An 18,097-nucleotide genomic window follows, 5' to 3' on the forward strand; every position below is an offset into this window, starting at 1 on the left:
TAATTTAATGTACTTTATTTGTAACATCTGTTGAGGTGAGTAGAAGTTACACTGATTTTTCTTTCACAATATTTCTCATCACCTCTCTTAAGGAAACAAATTTGAGAGTGTGAGTGAATATAAATATTCTACATTCTTTTAGCTGAGTTATAGTGTCTCAGCAGTTTAAAATTGTGACTAAAAGAATATTGGCAAAAATCATTTACTAATTTATGATCATATTCTTTAGATGCTGCATTGTATTATTAATAAAAATCTAAAGGACATATTTCCTATAATGTTTACCTTGAAATAGAAGACAATCATTTTCTTTAATATTATTGAACCTGGTAAGGAGAGATGAAGTAAGTCATGACTTACCACTATTCAGTAACAAGTGATAATATTTCTCTCTGTAAAAATTTGAATTCTGGGGCTGGATAGATAGTACAGTTTAATTCACTTAGCTTGCATTTAGTTCACTTTGATTCAAATTCCAAGCACTAAGTGTAGTTCCCCAAAAAATCACAAAGAGGGACTCCTGAGCACAGTGGCAGGAGTAAACCCTGAACGCCACTGGGTGTGGCCCAGAAACAACAACAAATTTGTGACACTATGTTTACATTTAGAGACACTTACTTGATTAGCTGGTTTAAAGAAAAAAGTATAAAAATTGCTAAGGGAAACACATTTAAAAATAAATCTCTGAAAGGAATTCATTATCTCTTTTTACTTGTTTTTTGGCTCTGCACTCAGAAATCACTCTTGGCAAGCTCGGGGAATCATATCGGATCCTGGGTGTTGAACCCAGGTTGGATACATGCAAGGCAAACATCCTACCTGCTGTGGTATTGCTCTGTTCTCTTTAGCTCCTTTATAATATAATTCATGGTTCAATCTAAATTTTGATTATGTAAACATATTTGTAATATTTTTTGTGGGGGGATTACTCAGGGATTACTCCTGGCTATGGACTCAGAAATCGCTCCTGGCTTGGGGGACCATATGGGAGGCCGGGATTCGAACCAACTGTCGTCCTGAAACTGCTGAGTGCAAGGCAAACATCCCACCATTGTGCTATCGTGCCGGCCCCTAATTCAATACTTTTTAATTGAAAAAACTCAGATAAGTAAATATACCTAGATACCAAAGGAGAATAAGTAGAAAAATCTAGCCTGGAATAAGTCAGTAGAGGCATTTTTAAATCACAGAACCACATAAAACATTCCAACATATGGGGCCAGATTGGTGGCTCAGCAGTAGGGTACTTGCATTGCATGCGACTGACCTAGGATGGACTACGGTTCGATCCCCCGGCATCCATTATGGTCCCCAAGTCAAGAGCGATTTCTGAGCATATAGACAAGAATAACCCCTAAGAGTCACTGGGTGTGGCCCAAAAACCAAAAAAATAAATAAATAAAACTTCCCCAAAACATTCCAACATACCATCAGACAATTGAACTACAAAATATCCATCACAGTATCCAAAAAAAATTATAAAATAAAAGTACAATAAAAATAAAAATTATAATAAAAATAAATGTCAGTAGCTCTTGAACACATAATTTTATTAAGTCATCTTTTGTATCAATTCTGCCTTATTATAATCTACTTTATAGTTCTTAAAAAGAACTTCTTTATGTAATCTTTTCACTATCTCTTACTATCCTTCACTATGTGATCTCTAGTGCCATTTCCAAATTTGCTATCAGTGATTGTATAAATGTTCAAATATTAAAGTTATCAAACATGAGGCTGGAGCCATAACACAGCAGTAAGGCATTTGCCTTTCACAGGGCCAACACAGGATGGACCATGGTTTGAATCCTGGCATCCCATATGTTTCTGTGAGCCTGCCGGGAGCAACTTCTGAGCAAAGAACCAGGAATAACCTCTGGGAGCCAATGGTGTGACCCCTTCAAAAGAAAAAAAAATAAAGTTATCAAACAACAGAACATGGTTCCTCCTCAGATGATATTAAAATACATATCTAGGGCAAAATAGAGATATACATTAAAAAGATTTTCACTAAAGTAATAAATATGTTTTATTTTTACAGGACTTCTCTTAGATTAAAATATTTTAAAAGGACTAAATCTGAGATTGGAACATTTAAAAAGACTAAATGAGGGCTGGAGTGATAGCACAGTGGTAGGGTGTTTGCCTTGCACATGGCTGACCTGGGACAAGCTCAGTTTCAATCCCCAGCAACCATATGGTCCCCCAAAGCCTACCAGGAGAGATTTCTGATTTCAGAGTCAGGAGTAAGCCTTGAGTACTGCTGGGTGTGGCCCCAAAACAAAACAAAACAAAAAGACTAAATGTGAGGTTGGATCAGAATATTTAAAAAATAGATGGCAACTCTGGACTTAATATTTTATTGCAGATTTAACAGATTTCACAGTCCAGATGAAAATGGCCAAAATATCCATTTTTTTTTACTAACAAATAATTATGGCATTAATTAAAGATGAACTTTTTGGTGTGACGGCAATAATACATCAGCAGGGTTTGAACCTCTGCAACCCATGGTCTTCTTTGCCTAGCCCAGGAGTGATTCTTGAGCTCAGAACCAGGAGTAACCCCTAACCAAAGCAGGGTATGGCCCCCAAAATGAACAAACAAAAAAATGTACTTTTCTTTTCTAAACTCAAATTCCACTGTTCTTGGCAAACTTTCTAGACATTCATGAAGAAATTTTATCTTATTTTGACACCACTCCAAATAAGTGTATAGGTCATGAGTCAACTTTCCATCACCTTTCCCTTAGATTTGAGACTCAGTTAGCATAAGATACACAGCTAGTGAAGCATCCTTTTATTTGCTCACTATTTGTTCAATACCTTCCTTGTAAATGTTAGCGTTAATACAGTTTCGGAGAGAATATATCTGTTTTCTGTTGTTCATTATCTGACGTCAAGCTAGGCTATAGATGGGATGGTGGGATTCAAACCACTGTCCTTCTGCATGCAAGACAAACGCCCTACCTCCATCTCTCCGGCCCCTAGGCTATTAGATCTTGAGATGTGCCCTTAGAAATTGGGGAAACAGTTGAGATTCCTCATGCTGTTTGGTCTTCTCCAATCCCCTCAAGAAAAAAAAAAATAAGTAAGCGTTCTTTGATAATAGCAATGATAGATAATGTATCTTTCTGACTTAATTCATTGAGGATGTTGGATATTATTCTTCACAGAACTAGGTATTTTTATATCTTTAGTATATATATATCTTTGATATAGTATATAAAATAATATATAGCATGATCATATAATACTGATATCTACGTATACTTAAATGCTCAAAAATGCTTATAAATGTATTATAGGTGCTCAATAAGGTTTATATGATGAAGCTGCTGATGATTCTAACAGAATTTTGTGTGAGATAGGAAATTGCTCCTATGAATGGAAGAACACTGAATGTTTCTCTTTAAAATTGGACTTACAAACATGACTCCTAAATTCAAACTAAAAAATACAAAGCACTTACAACTGCAATTAAATGGCAATAAATTAGTCATCAAATGAACCCTCAACTTCACTGGCAATCTGCAGATAGGTAACTGTAAATTCCAGTGATTTTTTTATTCAGCCAAATAAGCAGTCCAGTGGGATGTCAGTAGTATCAGTGAAAGAGTGAAGACATTTCTCTCTCATAATTTATTTATGGATATGATTTTCCCTTTTTTCAGATAAACTCTGAGAAGACTTTTTTTGTACCCAACAGAGAGATTAGTAAATTCATAATCACATGGTGATAGGTCCAATTCCAATGTGTTTCTCATTAAATTCTCTGTTGTTCTCTCTGTGGGAAATTGAAAATTTATCAGATTTTTTTTTTTATACAGGAAGGTGAATTTCTGCTGCTGAGGTAATATAATGTCTTTTACTTTCCAGAGTACAAATACAGGTAGGCTTCTCCAACCATGTGGCATTTGACCCTTGGGGCTCTCCAAGTGGAAAGTGTGCTAGGAAGTGTGTCTAAGTAGGGGCCACATTTACATTTACATTTTACTTACATTGTTTTAATTTGCTAGTTTTACTATACTGTCCTTATTAAAGATACACTAAGAATAAGTTTGAATGTACATAGAATATTAAATTTGCAAGATGAATACACAAATATTTTTCTAACTTATCTTGCAGGAGGCTGTGACAGAATGAATTTAGATTACAGAAACAAAAAGCAGCATACCTTTACTTTTCTTCCTTCCTTCCTTCCTTCCTTCCTTCCTTCCTTCCTTCCTTCCTTCCTTCCTTCTTCCTTCCTTCCTTCCTTCCTTCCTTCCTTCCTTCCTTCCTTCCTTCCTTCCTTCCTTCCTTCCTTCCTTCCTTCCTTCCTGCTTTCTTTCTTTTTTGTCTTTCTTTCTTCCTATTTCATTTTTTTCTTTCTCTTCTTTTCTCTCTTTTAGTGTAAAACAGACCTTTTTCCAGGAGGGTAAAAACATGTCTACATTCATTTTTCTTTAAAAGCTAAATTAGTTGTAAATTATGATTAGAGCAAAAATTATACTCATTTGTATTGCTACAGTTTAGTTGCATTACTAAGTAATAAAATCAGGTTAGATTTTACCTTACAAATTTCATATTTCCTGAGATTTTTCAGGATTTACTTTATGGAATGTAAGAGACTGAATAAGTAAAAGCTTACACATCTTGATCAGAGCACAAACCACAAGATCTCTCTTCTAATCAAAGGATCTCGGTGTTTAATGATGCAAAATCAAATTGGTATACAAAGTCCAAGGTACAAAGGAGTCCACTGAAATGAAAAGAAAAATGCTCACTCATTTTAGTCATTAACAATTTATGGCATAAATTGAAAAAAAAGTATTCAATGGTCAGTGAACCCTTTACTGTCTATCAATGTTAAGCTAGGATTGAATTTAACATACCACCTGGATGGTGGTGGTGAAGAATTAACATATATATAAACATATACATATGTTTATGGGGGGCAATAAGTCATATCTTTTGTCTGTTGTAATATTCAGTTTTCTAGTCAGTTAGAAATTTTTGCTTAAAGAATTTAATTTAGCATATTGTTAACTAAAATTTTAAGTGATAGGTTATGTTTGGAAGTATTTCACAAGTTCTTTTGGTATTGCCTTGGAAAATTTATAGAAAGTCTTCCATTGGTTATTGATAAAAATAAAATATTTTCAGCTCAAAGACAGTTAAGGCTCAAGCACAGCACAGGAAAAGGATACATGTGTTTCATGAGAGACCTCAATTCCTGTTATATTCAAAATGGACTGATAGCAAGGAGTGAAAGATCAATGAATATCTGATTTTAGATTTTTCAAGTATATGAAAAACTGACTTGTGCTTCCCAGACTTGGAGTTATTTTCCAAGACAGAGATGTTCACAAGATAGAAACCAGTAAACCATTGTATGGGTGAAAATCAAGAAATGGGTACAATAATTGACAAAATCAACATTAAAATGTAAATGTGGCCCCTACTTAGACCCAACTCTCCAGCATTTTTCCAGTGATTATTATTTTTTTTTTTGCCTTCTTACAGGAAGCAGAAAAATGTATTCACAATTTAAATAAAACACTATCTCCTGCTGTTAATCTTAAAGGATTATATCAGACTCACTCCAAGAACAGCTGCTGCTTTGGGGGCTGCTAGGATTAAATGCAAACCAACCTCCCCTAGGACATTTGAGGGGGCTGGGAAAAGATGCTTTCTACCTGGCATGTTGCAGAACCCTTGCAGAGGTTTCAGCCAGTGTTCTGGTAACTTTGGCCTGTAGTCAATAAATATTTCATGTCTTTTTCCCCGAGGGTGTGCTCAGAGGACCACCCTGCAAGTGTCTGCCTCTGTGTCCACAGCTTCATGCCGTGGGCGTCCAGGTGGGTGTGGAGCCAGAGGCAGGATACGCAGGCAGGATCCAATGGGGGTGAAATCTGGGATCACTGGCCTGGCTGTAGGGGATCTGGAGACTTCTTCATGTCAACACTCATTCTTGGAGGAGAGGCATGTCCACCAGAGGATTATCATCAAGCATCAGCGTGACTCATTCAAGGGTTAATGGAAGGAAGCATTCATAAGAGGTGAGGTTGCCGGTTAAGAGAGAAATAGGGCTTCTTGTGCTTTAGGCCAGACGTTTATGGTTGAGGCTATGGAGAATGTCATTCACTCTTTAGGAAGCAGTTTCCAAAAGTCAGGAATACAAATAAGAAAAGTTCCTTGTCACTTTAACTCTTGAAAACATGTCATGAGTTATGTATCAAAACAATAATTTGCTACTGAATGAATGTTTAAAAAACTGCATAGTTCAGGGTTTGGTCATGGCTCTAATTCTCTAATAAAGAAACTCAAATGTAAGAAGTGATTCATGAGCACAGAGCCAAGAGTAACCTTTAACACCATTGGGTATGGCCCAAAAAGCAAAATCCAAACTAATGAAAAAATAAAAATGATGTCTCACATTGGTTTCAGGGACTAATATTAGTTTCTTTTTTGCCAAAATGGAGGTTGGTCTAGCTATTTAAATTACCATTTGGAAGACTTTTTTGTTTCATTTCTTGTCTTTTTATTTTTCTTAGGCATTGGCTGAGTACTTTTATGCCAAATACACACTAATGGTTGGGGATTAATAAGTAAATAAGTCATGGTTTTTTTCACCTCAAGATGTTTATAGTATGGGAAGATGGAAAAATAAGCCCCATCCATATTAAGTGCAAGGTTTTATTTTCTTGTCAATTATATTAGTACCAATCACTTGGCTATTATAATTACAACTCCCCTTATATATAAAACAGTATTTTTCCATTTTAGTTTAGCTCAGTTTTCAGAAGTACATTCAGGTACCCCATCTAATTAGATATAGGGCTAAGCCAATTAAAAGTTTAAAATATATGCATTTAAATTTTGAAGACTGTGATTTCCTGTGTAGATTCCTGCTTCAGTATTGTCACACTTATGTCCAAAAGTTAGAAATAGAATTGCATTTGATTTTAAGGAACTGTTTGCTCAAAATTATATTCATACTTAGGTATGCCAAGCGCCCAATGTAGGGCTCAATAAGTGGACCACTCAGCTCCTTTTTGCAATCCTTCTAGTTTAGATCTGACTTCAAAGCATGGCCAGAATCAACTGAGGTGCTTGTTGTAAACCGACAGAAATTTAATCTGACCATCTATTCTATCCTTTGGTTTCTTACAAGTGATGATGCAGATCAAATTCAACACTAAGTAAAATTTAAATTCCCATTATTTTAATAGTGTTTAAATAGTGTTTCTGAATACAACTATTGCATGAACAGCCTGTGTTTGTGTTTGCAAAATTTGGTAGGCTTATAGATCTCATTCTAAAAAGTCCTCATCCATAAGTTTTTCCCTCTACTGAAGTCTATAGTCTCTTGAACACTTACCTTACTTTCTTTCTTTCTCTCCCTCACATTTTTCTAAATGTCTTTCAATATAAAAACATATATTTGGTGGGGCTAAAGAGACAGTACAGCAGGTGGGATGTTTGCTTTGCACATGGCTGACCAGGATTTGAACCTAGTCATACCATATATTACCTGGTACCACCAGGAGTAATTCCTGAGTGCAAAGCAAGAAGTAAACACTGGGGCCTGGAGAGATAGCACAGTGGTGTTTGCCTTGCAAGCAGCCAATCCAGGACCAAAAGTGGTCGGTTCAAATCCCAGTGTCCCATATGGTCCCCCATGCCTGTCAGGAGCTATTTCTGAGCAGACAGCCAGGTGTAACCCCTGAGCACCGCTGGGTGTGGCCCAAAAACCAAAAAAAAAAAAAAAAAAAAAAAAAAAAGAAGTAAACACTGAGCATTGCTGGGTGTGCTCCCCCCAAAGAAAACCTACCAAAACTATTTTGTTTTACAAGAAAACAAGGAAGGAAAAAGGAAAAGGGAAGATAGGGGAAGGAAGGGGAAGAGAAAGAAGGGGAGAAGAGGGAAGGAGGGAGGAAAGGCAAAAAAAAAAAAGAAAATAAGAAAAAGGAAAGAGCTCACCCAAAAGAGTGATGAGTACAGTTAGAGAAATGACTACAATGAGAACTATCATAACAATGTGAATAAATGAGGTAAGTAGAAAGCCTGTCTCAAGTGCAGGTGGGGGTGGGGTGAGGAGAAGGGAGATTTGGGACATTGGTGATGGGAATATTGCACTGGTGAAGGGGGGTGTTCTTTACATGATTGAAACCCAACTACACTCGTATTTGTAATCAAGGTGTTTAAAAAAAAGATATTAATTAAAAAAAGAAAAAGGAAAGAAAGGAATGAGTAAAAAATTGTCAACTATGAAGGATTCTGTAGATCACAATTGTTTCTATTAAATTAAAAAAAGAAAGGATTTCTTTCCTCATTTATGGTGTCATTTCATCATACTCCTGGACATAAACACTTTTATCTTTTCAGGACTTGGAAAATTCTCCCACTGAATTCTTTTATAGATGAAGGAGAAAACAAATATACTTGGGAGAAATTAATGGGAGGAAATGTCAAGTTTAATTACATATGAAGGAAAAATTTACAATGCTAAGGCAAAGGGAGATTAATACTTTGAACTAAGAGTCTTGAAATCTCCAAAAGGGAGAAAGGGGTCTTACATGGCAAGACAGGGTTTACCTTACATTAGGTCTCCTGCCTTTATATATTGCTCTTTCTTAAGATAGTTTCCAATTAATAGGCTGCTTTGAAGAAGACCATAAATTTACATAATCTTCATTCTTTAAGTAATATTAATAATTCTGCTGAAGCCTAAAGGACCTTGATTGACCTTAGGTTACATACTTAAGTCACACATTCAAAAGGGGTCTAGATATTTAGACACCTGAGAAAAATCCTGCCAAAACTTTGGCAGGGAGTTAAATAAGAAAAACTGCTCATTAGCAACATCAAATTCAGAAGTTTCACTGGCTATCTAAATCCCCCAATACTCTTTTTACAAAGTGTGACATTGGGACATTATCATTTTGTTTGACCACTTCATGTATTAGCTGTCTCTATGTTTATTTTTTATTATTTTTGAGGGGCCACACCAGGTGATGCTCAGGGGTTCCTCTTGGCTATGCACTCAGAAATCGCTCCTGGCTTGGGGACCATACGGGATGCTGGGGATCAAATTGTGGTCCGTCCTAGGTCAGCCATGTGCAGGGCAAATGCCCTACTGCTGCACCACCACTCCAGGCCCTAGGATGCATTTTCTTAAATTATACAGACACTGCAATAATTTTTATCACCCACATGTCAGAAAATCTCTTTTAAAGTTGATTACTGTCCCCTTCATTAAATATTTTTTACTTTTTTTTTAATGTATCTGTGCTCCTAGTGGTTCTCTGCACCTGTTGTGGACCCCTTCCTCATCTCCTTGGTGAACTCTGTATTTTAACTAATCACCTTAAGCACACACAACTTATTTCAACACCCAGAGTTCACACTCTGCTTTTCCTAATCCCCTTACCCAGGCCTTCCGTAAACACAGAAGCACATACCCTGTTTAAATCCCCTCTCTCTTCTTACTTGATTGGCTGACAGAGTCTACACCCTACTCTCCCCTAATATAAATTCCCAACTATAATAAAATGAGTTACTCTCTATAAGAGACTGGTGGATGTTTCTTTGTGAGTATTCTACTCGCCAGCAATCTGACCTCACCAGTGACTTCTACATCTTGGGATCTTACCTCACCAGTGTCATTTACATGCATGACCTCTAAACCCTGTAGGACCCCAGGGCTCAGATTTTTTGGCTCTTTTAAAATTCTGCTCATCTCTCTCTCTCTCTCTCTCTCTCTCTCTCTCTCTCTCTCTCCTCTCTCTCTCTCTCTCTCTCTCTCACTCTGTGATCTCATCTTAGCTGTAAATACCTTCTGAACACTGATGACTCCTAAATTTAAATCTCTAACCTCAAGCTCTCCCAGAGCCCTAGGTTCACACAATTAGCTGCAGACTCTGTATTGCTACTTGGATATTAAACAGGAATCTCAAACCTAGCAAGTCTAAAACTCAGCTATCATTCGCAAACCGGTTAAGCTTCCACATGTTACAAACAACATAATGATTTATGCAGAGACTTGAGCCAAAAATCTAGGAAAAGTTCTTCGGCGTTCTCTTTCCCTCATTACCCTAGCCCAGACTAATTCTTCAAAACAAATCCTTGATTTCTCTAGACTTAGTTCAAGGAAACTTCATAATTTGTTTAATCTATTGCTATCGCTGCCCAACTTTTATCCCTTCTCCTGTTATTGGATTGTAAAAGTAGTCAGTTGTCAGAGTGAAAACTTAAAAACACAAATCAAACTCCTCAGTTGTTTGCCAACTCAAAAGAATAGATCTGATCCCTTCTACTTGTCTCCCCTATCAAGTTTATCTCCTTCCATTTCACTCACTCTATTCTAAACACCAGTGCAAGGACTTTTCTATAGTGCTTCACCAATTCTACATTTCTCTCCAGCAGAATGTCTTTCCTGATGATTCTACTTAAAGTGTCTTCCTGGGAACTGAACGGATATTATACCTGCCCAACCTGGGTTTGATCCCCAGTATTCCATATGGTTTCCTCAGTCCAACTAGGTGTGATACCTTGGACCTTAGTCCCAGTGGATGTGGCCCTAAAATCAACAGTAAAGTGTCTTTCTGAAGGAAGCAACTTTAGGGTGTAAAACCAAAGAACTGCAATAGATAATATTTATGCACAGAACTGGTATCCCTAGTTCTGAGCAGCCTGGTGTCTTACTGGGCCTAATTCTACATAATTGACAGGTCTTCAGGCTCAGGCCTCTAGTTAAAGAATTGCCAGAAATGGCCCATGGAGTCTTAAATTCTATTAGAGAGACTCTCTAAAAATAAATTAGAATAAAATTAAGTTACTTCCATGTAACTTTTATGTTATTTATTTATGTTTTTTTCATCGTACTTTTCAAACTCCTCAGTGATATTCTCTCTATATGGACTGGCTTTCCAGGAAGGTTAAGCAACCTGTTTCCCCCCCCCACACACACACACACACACTTTTAGTCCAATGAGAGCACCTATTTCAAGACAGCTACCTTGTTTGGTATATTCATCATATTATCTCTAGCACCAAGCAATATGCCTAGCACATAGTCACTTACTATTGGCTAATGAAATGAAAGGATACAGTCAATTCTGCTCTTTTTTGAATATATAAATTTGTTCTAACTCAACGGGTACACAAGAGAGCATTTTGAGCATAATGTCAGCTTTCTGTTTGCTTAATGCAGCTTCATTTATAAGAAATATCTGGAATTTAACTGAATGGAAGTTGTATGGTATATTTTCTAATTTACACTACACAAACATACTTTTGAGATCAAAAAGTCATATCTGTCTTCATTTGATGCTACAACTTTCCCCTTGGGTTTAGATAAACCTCCAACTCTACATAGAGTTGAATCCTCCCAAATCAGAACGTCAAATTCCTAACCAACAGTGTGCTTGGAGATAAGGCCTTTAAGAAGATAGTTTAGGTTAAATAATTCATGAGAATGGTACCCTAATCCAGGATAGATGCCTAACATTGAAAAGGATACACGAAATTCCTGCTTTCTTCGCTCTGATGCACTTAGACACAACTTGAGGAAAGTCAAATGATTTTACAAGATCATTCTCTTCAAGCCAGGAAGAAAGCCTCTATCAAAAAAGGAATCTGAGAGCCAGAGTAGTAGTATAGTACATTTGGCTTCGCTGAAATGTGTCTAATTTGAGTTTAATCTTTGGAACCCCACAGAGTCCCCAGAACAGCCAGACAGGAATTATCTTTGCATGCAAAGCCAGGAGTAAACCCTGAGCATCTCTGGGTGTGCTTCCAACTTCAACACACACAAAATATAATCTGAACCCAAGTGATGATATAGCAAGTAGAGTGCTTGTTTGCTTGCCTTTAAAGTAGCCAATTAAGGTTCAATTCCTGAACATAGAACTAGGTGTAAACCTTGAGCATCACTGATTAGAGATGCCTCCCCCAAAAAAAAAAATAAATGAAAGTGGAGATTGAATTTGAATTCTTAGCCTTCAGTATGGTAGTAAGTAGATGAATGCCTTTTTTAAGCAACCCAGTTTGGGGTCTTTTGTTCTAGCAGCCTTGTCTAACCCATGCAAACCATTTTACAATCATTCCATCCCTTAGTTTCTCTTTCTGGTCACATGACAGAATGTGCCTCTCCTCTAACTCTCACTCCCCCATAGCCAATTTTGCTATTTTTTTTTCCCTCTCTGTTCTTTGTTTTTCTCTTCTAGATACAAATTTTGAGTCATTCTTTCCCAAAAACGTTAGCATGCTCAAATACTTTTAGGCACATATCAGTAAGACCTTTTAAATATGTATATATATTTTTAATAATTATAATAGTTTTTATTTTGACCAGAGTGTATTACAAATCTTTCACAGTAATATTTTAGGTACATAGTGACGTTGAATCAGGGGCATTCCTACCACCAATGTTGTCCTCCCTCTACCCCTGTTCTCAGCTTGCATCCATATCCCCCTCCTTTATGCCCTGGGCTGCTAGTGGTCCCCTTTGTGTCTAACTTGTAGATTGAGAATTGATTCTGTTGTCGTTGGCTTTGATTTTGGTGTTTAAGTCTGATCATTTTTTTGTTTCTACCTAGTGTTCATATGACGATTTGGACTTGGTACCATCTCTTAATTTCCCCTCAATTTGTGAGGCGGAACAAGATGGTTCAAGTTATGTAGTTCTGTTTGAAAGAAAGAAAAAATAAAATGGGTGAGAAACCAAATAAGCATAAGATGAGAGGAGTCCTCCTAGAGGCTATACATATTAAATTGAGAGAAGAAAGGGAAAAAAGGAAGAAAAACATAACAACACTACAAAAAAAAAATCAAACAAAAAACCTGGAAAGCACCATGGCAATAAAGACAACCATACAATAACCACAGTCTTGAAATAAAAACATAACTAAGCACAAAAAAGAAAAAAAAATTAAAAGAAATTAAAAGAAGAAAAAGCAGAAAAAGAGAAAAAAACATAATAACAAAACCAAAAGAAAAATTAATTTGTACTTTTTTTTTTGCATAAGCACAGTAAATATTAAGGAGATTAGAAAGAGAATTCCCTTGGCCTAAGGGTTACAGGGTTTCTCTGCCCTTAAAGTATACTGTCATGGAAATAACTACAGGCTCCGAACATATTCTTTTACTCTCCCCTAGGACTTTTTGTGGTGGCTAGAAACTTTCCACTCCATCTTGGATGATAAAATCAGGCTTCTGTGGCTAGAGATCTTGGTATTTGCACAGGTCATAGGATGGCACCTAGGATGGAGTCTTTCTTTAAGATTCTAGAATTTCTGTTCCATCACTTTTGTTTTAATCAGTGTAATGTAGTTGGTGGTCTTGGTTTTTGCACCAGTCCTAGGGTGAAGTCTAGGATTGAGTCTTTCATTATGTTTCCAGGAGATCTGCAGTTGTAACAGTCAGCCCTTTGGAATTAGAGATCTTGGTTGTTGTACAGATCATAGGCCAAAGCCTAGATTAGGGTCTTTTTTTAAAATATGTATATCTTAAGCCATTTCTATATTAATACCATGCTGCTATTTCAATTAGATTTCTATCCTTTTTTTTTTTTTTTTGGTTTTTGGGCCACACCCGGTGGTGCCCAGGGGTTATTCCTGGCTGCTCAGAAATAGCTCCTGGCAGGCATGGGGGACCATATGGGACACCGGGATTCGAACCAATCACCTTTGGTCCTGGATCGGCTGCTTGCAAGGCAAACGCCGCTGTGCTATCTCTCTGGGCCCAGATTTCTATCTTATTTTATGTTTATTGAACACTTTTTTTGTCCTTTGGGGGAGGGGTGTCAGTTTAGGCTACACCTGACTTTAACTTTACAAGTCAACTCAGGCAGTACTCATGGCCTATTTGTTGCTAGAGGACAAATCTGGGTCTCCTGCACACAAAGCATAAACTCAGTCTTTTGAACCATCTCTCTGTTATACTCTTTATCGCCTTTTTAATGTATCCTGTGGGTTTTTTTTGTATAATATACATTGCAGCAATTTTTAGAAATGCTTATCTTGTATAATAATGTTTGTGATGTTCACAAAAATTTAGAGAACCAAAGAGACTTAGACTTATTTTTACAAATGGAGCAATAAATGGAAGCATTAGGTAGAATTCACAAAGTGCTTTTTACTGTGCTTGACATTTTTCTGTTTTACTATCTAATACTATTATTTTAACCTTAGTTACCATTAAAAAACCTGATTATCATCAAATTAAGTTTATTTTGGAATAAAAGAAAATATAATTTAAACTACTTTGATCTAAATTTTACCAATTCATCTTCTTATCCTCCTTCTCCTTCTCTTCTTTCTTTCTTTCTTTCTTTCTTTCTTTCTTCTTTCTTTCTTTTTCTTTCTTTCTTTCTTTCTTTCTCTCTTCTTTCTCTCTTTCTCTCTTTCTTTCTTTTTCTTTCTTTCTTTCTTTCTTCTTTCTTTCTTTCTCTCTTTTTTCTCTCTCTTTCTTTCTTCTTTCTTTCTTTCTTTCTTTCTTTCTTTCTTTCTTTCTTTCTTTCTTTCTTTCTTTCTTTCTTTCTTTCTTTCTTTCTTTCTTTCTTTCTTTTCTCTTTCTTTCTTTCTTCTTTCTCTCTCTCTTTCTTTTCTTTCTTTCTTTCTTTCTCTTCTCTCTCTCTTTCTTTCTTTCTTTCTTTCTTTCTTTCTTTCTTTCTTTCTTTCTTTCTTTCTTTCTTTCTTTCTTTCTTTCTTTCTTTCTTTCTTTCTTTCTTTCTTTCTTTCTTTCTTTCTTTCCTTTTTCTTCTTCTTCCTTTTTGGGGGGTTTTGGGCCACAACCAGTGACGCTCAGGGGTTACTTCTTGCTATGAACTCAGAAGTCGCTCCTGGCTTGGGGAACCATATGGGACTCTGGGGGATCATACCGTGGTCTGTCCTAGGCTAGCGCTGGCAAGGCAGACACCTTACCTCTAACACCACCACACCGGCCCCATCTTCTCCTCCTTGTCTTCCTCCTCCTCTTCCTCATTCTTCCTTTCTTCTTCTTCTACTTGAATCCTTAGTGGATTAAATAATCATAACCCTTATTCAGGAAGGTGATGTTTACTCAGCTTAGCAACTGAAATGCTAATCTTTTTTCTGGAAACATAGATATCCTGAAAAATAATACTAACTAGTTATTTGGGTATCTCTTAGCTCAATCAGAATCATACATAAAACTAGCCCATAACAGTTGTTGTCTGCTCCTTCCTCTCTATCCCAATTTCTGTATTGATTTTATTTAGAGCCAAACCTTCAGTTCATGTAGTAAATCAGATTTTATGTTTTTTTTTTTTTTTTTTGGTTTTTGGGTCACACCCGGCAGTGCTCAGGGTTATTCCTGGCTCCATACTCAGAAAAATTGCTCCTGGCAGGCACGGGGGACCATATGGGACGCTGGGATTCGAACTGATGACCTTCTGCATGAAAGGCAAACACTTTACCTCCATGCTATCTCTCCAGCCCCAGATTTTATGTTTTATTTTATTTGTGACCCCTTTTACCTGAGAGATTTTTATACAGTTCCAGATTATAGGCTATACATATACATTTGTATACAATCCAACATTTATTAATAATAAAACATAAAATTTACCTAAAAGGAAAACCATATTCAATTATAGTTAAAAAGTTATGTTTTTACAATATACTAAGGAGCACACTTATTCTTCCACCAAAACCTCATGGATCTCTGTTAGCTACTCTTAGATAGGGTTTGATGGATAGACAGAAATAAGACAAAGTCTTCTTCACAGTCCTTGAACTTTTGAACTTTGTGCACTCAAAAATGATTACTTAGAAACTGCTGAGTTAGAAATATGAGAGGATGCTATTTAGATGCAGTTATTTTAGTATATATCTAATTAAATGAAAAAATAAACTTTTACGTCTCTCATTGTTCTATGCAGATTTTCAACATAAAATCATTCCAACTCAGGGGCAGGAGAAGTTGACAAAGTTGCTCCAATTTAGAAGTAAACAAAGCATTTAAACTCTCCTACTAGATTTAAATCTTGTTTTCAACTTGACTCTTGCCAAATAAATCACATGTACTCATGTAGTTTCCATAAATCTATTGAAAGAAAGCTCATTTCTTTTTCTTACGTAAGAGACTTTCTTTTCTTTAGAATGAATACCTGTAAATGAAGAGAGAGAGAAAAATACTTGTAAATGAAAAGAGAGAAAACGAAAAAGAGAGTATGAGAAGAGAGAAAGAGAGAACAAGATCTAAGTTACACAAACATGGCAAAAAAAAAAAGCAAGGCAGTTAAAAATCTATATACTAAGATACAGACAGTTGGCTAAGTTGTTTCTAAGACATGATCCATATCTAAACTTAAAAAATATGTATTTCTTCTGTTTCAAACATATTGATTGATCAACTGATACAGTAATTATAATTTAATCTTTTTTTTCTAAATATCCCTAACATGGAAAACTCTGGTAATATTCTTCATAGAAACTGACATTAAGATGAACTTAACTATACGTGAAAAATCACACAGTCAACAGCATGGTACTCACTCAGAAGTTTGTGATCTCTTCTCTAAGAGGATTGAGCTTAATTTTCCACATAATGTGAGTGGGAGAAATGGGAACTCTATCATTATCAACAACAACAACAAAATGAGCAGACTGCCAAATCCAACAAAAGATGGTCTGTTTGGTCTTCAAAATACAGTCAAGGGGTCAGGAAAAAGGCCGTATGACATATTTTTTAGCAGAAGTTATCACCACTCATGTGATTCAATATAAAATATGTCACATCTACATAATAGCTCCATGCTTGCTATTGTGCGAATTGAAATATGTATTTTTGATGCATTCCCTCGTCATGTTGAAGAGTGGGTAACAACTGATAGAAGTCAAAAGTCACTGCAATTGGACACACTGGATATCTTTCTTCTATGTCTCTGAGTCAGTCTCCTTGGTGAATTACTAAACACATTCCAGAAATCTCGTAAGTTACGAGTGGACTAAAAATGGATATAATTAAAGATGAGTAAACCTACCGCAGAGTTTGATGTAATCTTTTAGGGTAATTACCTCAAACTATTTACAATGAACTTTATTCTACTTTTCTAAAGATTGGATATATGTTGCTACAAGTTCATATATTCTTTACCATTACAGATGTGATACCCTTCTTCATGTATTAATACTATGAGATAGCTGTATTATATAGTTCCAGGTAGACTTAGACATAATAGTTGAAATTTAGAACCAAAATCAGCGTAAAATATGAGGATTCTTCCCAAACTATTACTTCAAGAATGTATAGGAGTCCTAGCCCTGTGACAGAATCAATAACTTCCATAGCTTAAGATTTGATTGTTTTAACTGCTTTCCTTTTATTCCAACACCCCTATTGGCTTTTGAAGAATAGGGGGAACTGATTAATTTCTAAGAAAAAATTTAAGCCTGACTGCTACTAATTCAAGAAAATAAGGCTCCTTTTCATATTCTACCATAGTTTTCTCTTAATCAAGTTGCTAACTTTTGATAGTAAAGCTTTGCATTCATTGTGGACTTATTAAAAAGTCTATAACAATAATAGGACATTTCTGTCTCATCTGACTTTTATTTATTTATTTATTTATTTATTTTTTGGCCACACCTGGTGATATTTAAGGGTTACTCCTGGCTTTACACTCAGAAATCACTTCTGGCAGGCATAGGGGTCAATATGCGATGACTGAGATCTAACCTGAATCATTCCCAAATGAGCCAATTGCAAGGCAAACATCCTACCTGCTGTGCTCTGGCCCTCATCTGACTAATTTAAAACTATTTTTTTTTATATATGCTAGGTACCATGCAGGACTTTCACCTTATATATTAAATTCTCACAATTAACATTTATGCAAAATATTTTCTTTTTGAGATTGATAAAACTGAAATGAAAGATTTATATCTTACCAAGTTTCATGTGGCAAAGCTGAGGTTTTTCTCTCTTTTTCAGGTTTTGGCTTATATAGCATGTTCATCTTTAAAAATGTACAATAGGGGCTGGAGGAATAGTTTATAGGGTAGGGCATTTCATTCACAAACAGACCAGGCTCTATCCCAGGCACCTCATATGTTCTAAATATAACAAATTAATTCTTAAGAGAA

This window comes from Suncus etruscus, chromosome 16 (genome assembly GCF_024139225.1).
Source record: "Suncus etruscus isolate mSunEtr1 chromosome 16, mSunEtr1.pri.cur, whole genome shotgun sequence".
Taxonomy (NCBI): domain Eukaryota; kingdom Metazoa; phylum Chordata; class Mammalia; order Eulipotyphla; family Soricidae; genus Suncus; species Suncus etruscus.